This window comes from Papaver somniferum, chromosome 6 (genome assembly GCF_003573695.1).
Source record: "Papaver somniferum cultivar HN1 chromosome 6, ASM357369v1, whole genome shotgun sequence".
Lineage (NCBI taxonomy): Eukaryota > Viridiplantae > Streptophyta > Magnoliopsida > Ranunculales > Papaveraceae > Papaver > Papaver somniferum.
The window spans coordinates 44,185,261-44,190,112 of record NC_039363.1 but is presented as its reverse complement, the minus strand read 5'-3'; the positions used below and the strand labels follow the sequence as shown (position 1 = coordinate 44,190,112).

Here is a 4,852-nt window from a genome sequence, read left to right as displayed (position 1 = left end):
CAATGTGTGTCACCGGTTTAATAACTTCCTTGGACATCCATGTAAGAATGTTATGAATCTTTTCATTCCTCAACTGAAAGCGACATCTTTGCTGGGAATGTCCTTTATTCCCGCAGTAATAGCAGTTAAAGGAATTGTTTTTTTGACCGATCTCTTGTGAGCAATTTTAGAAGAAGTTGAATCCTTGTTTTTAGAGCCATTGCAAACTGTCAAAGGTTTTTCACATGGAGAATTATCAACGACTTTAACAAAATTAATCTTACTAGTTTTTGGAGCGTCTATTCCTTTATAACCCAGACCACGTGTATCACGATGTTCTTTACATGCTCCAATCATAGAATGCAATTTTGTAGAGCTAGAATTGAACCTTCTCATATTCTGTTCCAGTGATTTTACTTTATCAAGAGCAGCTGCAAGGTCAGATTCCAAGGATTTTTCTTTGGCAAGAAGACTGAGTCACTACAAAAACAGGTCCTATTAGTGAGGTTTTTTTTTAGGGCGTCACAAATAGTCACTATTTGTGAGGGTTTTTGACCAACCGTAGGAAATACTAGGATTAGTCAAAGGAGCAGATTTTTCTTTTGTCGGTTTCGTGTTTCCGACAAAGCAATATGGTTTTCCGGCAGTGTAATGGCTACGGTCTCTCAGCAATCGATTTTTTTTTCTTTTTCTTTTCTTTTTTCTCAGCCTTATCTGCTGAAACAGATCTAGTCTTATTCACTTCCATTTTTTTCTCCGCCATTTTTTCTCCTTTCTCTGTTGTTCCTCTATTCCTCTTCTCTGTCAGTTTCAATTTCAAGAGATTTAAGCTTAATTCTAAGAGAGGGATTCATAGAAAATTAATACTGATGTTGATGGAGCCATAGTTGATTGAACATATAACTGTGTTGAGGGAGAGAGTTCTAAGAAAAAGGTGATGTTTTTACAGATAAGATTAAGGTTTCAATGAGAATCGATGTTGGAGATAAAGATCATGAGTCTGAGATTTAGAGAAATGGAATGGCATCAGGGAAAATTGATGGTTATGGTGTCAATCCGTGTGTTGATTCAAACTCAACAGAAAGGTAAGTTGAATTTAGGGTTTCTTTAAATAATTATAGATTGATCAATTAGTGATGGGTTTGCTCTCGATTGAAGTTTGGATGATGTATATGGTTTAATTTCAGTTTCTATAATGAATCAATTGGGAATTAGGGTCCATCCCAAAATAGGTCTTTGGTTATAAACTTACACCATTGTTCTTGAGTTTGAATGATAGATAAAGAGGACTAGATAATAGTTGTGGTTCGAAGAAGATTTGATGTTGTTACAAGTTAGGGTTAGTGATTGCGTTTAGGTTCTGAAGAATGTAGAAGAACAAAGAAATCAGAGAACAATTGATGATGGTTAGATCAGTGATTGAAGAAACCTATTGAACTTGTTGTGACCACTTATCAGGTAACTTTGATTTTAAGATGCACCAGATGTGGCTGGTTAAATTATGAATTAAAAGGCTAAGTGTTTTTTTTTTTCTTCATGTTTCAGGCTTCTCTGTTGTTGTTGTTGTTCAATTCGTCAGATAAGCTAACTTACTCAGAAATCATGTCACAACTGAATTTGTCGGATGATGATGTTGTAAGGCTGCTTCATTCCCTTTCATGTTCAAAATACAAGATCCTTGCGAAGGTACCTAACACGAAAACAATCTCTCAGAAGGATAGTTTTATGTTTAATGCTGAATTTACTGATAAAATGAGGAGGATCAAGGTTTGGGGGCTCACCTAGCACATGTCATGTGTTTGTAATCTTCTTGTTTTCTTTCCTTCATTGCTGACTGAATCTTGACCTTCTGAATCTACAATAGGTCCCTTTGCTTGGATGTGCTTCGACAGTTGAAAGAGTAAAATGAGGGTAGTTAAATGCTTATTTTACATTGAAGGTATTGGACTTAACCAACTTAGTCCAGAACTGCTTGCTTAGCATGAGTGTGAAAATATACATTTCAATCACTATGTGTATTGTACTATGTGACGTGTCAATTGCTTTGCACATGACCAAACATTTCTGATACACCTAGTCATTTTGTTTTGTATATATGAGTGAGTCCCTTCGCCTGTACAAATATTTGTGGAGTTGCTTTTGTTTAGTACTTCATTGTGGTTAGTTAATTAAATAAAGTATAAGGGTGCCCATGTTGGTAGTAGCTTGTTAATACGTGGACAAGTCCTGATGATGCTTCTTGTTTTTCTTTTAAGTCGTTACTTGACCACTTTCCTTAATTAGTGAGTGTTTTAATAAAGGGCAAGATTACAGATGCCAAGTTAATGCTAAATTTGGCGGATTGGTTGGTTTGATAATACGAACCTTATGATTCATGTTACTTTACAGTTACAGATTTCGTTGGAATCTTATCCAAATTGTTGTGGTTGCTGAATATGTTTGAAGTTTGTGCTTCTCTTTTTTAAGCTCCACCATCCGTGACAAGATCATACCACATGTTGTGTCGTGGTTCACTGGAGAAGCTGTCCCGAGTGAAGAATTTGATATGGATATGGATGATGACGAGGAAGATGAGGATGGAGATGATGACGAGGAAGACGATGATGAAGATGAAGGAAAGAACAGGAAGAAGGTAATATCACTGAACCCCTTAATCTGAACTCTGCTGGTTATGCTACTCAATTTCTACTCTTCTCAAATATGTTCTAATATGTTCTCTTTGTTTGCTCGCTTGACTTAAATCCCCACAGCCAACATCTGGAAAGGTAAAAAATCTCTCTCTCTCTATTTGCTCATTTCCTTTTTACTGAGTTCATGTCGATTCAATTTATTCACTGTTGTGGTTTGTATGTTAGATAACTGTAGCTGAGTTTATCTACTTTCTGAGTTGCAGAAAAGTAGAGTTCCAGCTGCTGAAGAACAGCAAGGGGAGGGACCTCCAGAGTGCAAGCAGTAGTAAGGTTTGGTTTAGCAGCAGCCAAGTAATTCACTGCCATTTTTTGAATGTGTGTGCTTAACACTGGCAAGTTGATTGTGTTGCGTATTCGTCACTGTTTCACTAATGATTCAACAAGGTTGAATGTTGATTGAATATGTTACTATGAACGCAATTGCAATACAGAAAGTCTTAAGAAATATGACAAGGTAAACCATCTCTTCTTCTTATGTGAAGATATTTAAAATGCTCTTCTGTGCATCCCGGTTTATTGAGGTTCTACTGGAGTTTGTAGGTACACTCCTCTGTAAATGTCAAAAACTTCAGGTCCAAGTTGAGGGCTGAGCACATTGAGCTCCTTAAATCTCCTTGGCTAATAGAGTTGGGTGCCTTTTATATAAATTTCAATGGATCTAATGGAGTTTCAGTCGAGTTTGTCGATCAATTCTCTTGTGATCTTGAGTCAGATCATCCTTTAATGACATTGATGGTTTTGGATTCTGTGAAGCTGGAGTATAGCCTGACTTGCGTTGTTTGCTTGGTAACGCTTTCCTTTTCATTCACTATGGGGATGGTTAACTAATCAGATATCAGATACGCTTATGCCAATTACTGTCACCATTGCATTATTGCTACTGTTGTTAACTGAAACACCATATGTGATGTTCTCATTATCATTCTTTTTTTGCTGATTACTGTCATCTAATGCTCGACACAAAGTGAAAATATTATCCTGTTTAGTATGATCCCTCTTAGTTATTGTGTGTGATTGCATCTGCATTAGCTCCTTGCTGATTATATGTTAAGCTCAGTTATTTATTTGTATCTGCATTTGTCTAGTTATGGTACATTTAGACTTGTTGTATGTTCTGCATCGGTAAGGTACCAAATATTCAAACTCATTGTCTTATTTGTCACAGGTAACGACATCGACGTATATTTGAGACCGTTAATAGATGAGCTCAAGGAGTTATGGGAGGCAGGGTTAGATACGTATGATTCCTTAAGAAATGAAATGTTCAATCTGCGTGCGGGAAGACTATGGACTGTAAGTGATTATCCTGGACTTGCAATGCTCTCGGGATGGAGTAATAAAGGGAAATTGGCATATACAGGTGCTTGTTTCTTTGAATATAAGGGAATGGCATGATGCCTTTTTTTTGTTTTCATGCCATCAGGTGTGTTCGCAGTTTGTCCCAAACTTTACACAGGCACTTTAGTTGTTTTTAAGCTTAGTTATTACCTTTTTGAACTCTCTGGGTGTTGTTCTGTTGCCCAGATTTTTGTTTCAGAAACAGTAGAACTCAACATGGAAAACTTTGTAAAACTTCACAAGTTTCTATAATTAAATTTAGTTTCTTATTTTATATGAAATGGTGTAAGTTTATGTTCCGAAAAATCCAAGATTTGTGAGTCTGAGAATTCATAGAATTTTAAATCCGGCGCCGGTGACAACCAGTGACCAGTACCGACAATAAATCCGGTAACGACAGAAAATATTAGTAAACCGTCACAAATACGAAAATCCGACACGGCAGTCGTTGCCGGAAAAATTAGCCGGCGGTGGTCGTATAATTGGTGACGGCCAAGTAACCGTCACAGATAGAGAACCTATTAGTGACAGTTGACTAACCGCCAGAAAAAGAGAAAACTCGTCACAAATAACAGTTGTGACGCCACCAGTCACGACGGTTGGTCGTCCGTCACAAATGTTCATTTGTGACGGTTTATTTACTATCTGTGACGGTTATTATCTATTTGTGACGGTTTATGGACCCTCACTAATAAGACCTGTTTTTGTAGTGAGTTCTCTGTCACTAAAGCATTTTTCTTGAGAGTCATATCTTGCATTAGCATCTGCAAGTCTTTCTTTCAACACACAGAGATTTCAGAGAAGATTATCACATTCAGACCTTTTTGTGCGTACATCTTCATCAC

The 4,852-nt window shown here is 37.0% G+C and overlaps 1 long non-coding RNA gene across 7 annotated transcripts; it reads left to right on the top strand.

Moving 5' to 3' along the window:
- The first annotated feature begins 671 nt into the window (after positions 1-671).
- LOC113287422 lies at positions 672-4,275 on the top strand. 7 transcript variants are annotated; one of them, XR_003330048.1, is made up of 8 exons: positions 672-1,064; positions 1,259-1,437; positions 1,525-1,665; positions 1,844-1,918; positions 2,446-2,611; positions 2,730-2,744; positions 2,873-3,455; positions 3,835-4,275. It is a non-coding gene; the product is annotated as an uncharacterized LOC113287422 (long non-coding RNA). The 7 variants fall into 7 exon arrangements; XR_003330050.1 differs by having other exon boundaries at positions 2,425-2,611; XR_003330046.1 differs by having other exon boundaries at positions 2,368-2,611.
- The last annotated feature ends 577 nt before the right edge of the window (positions 4,276-4,852 follow it).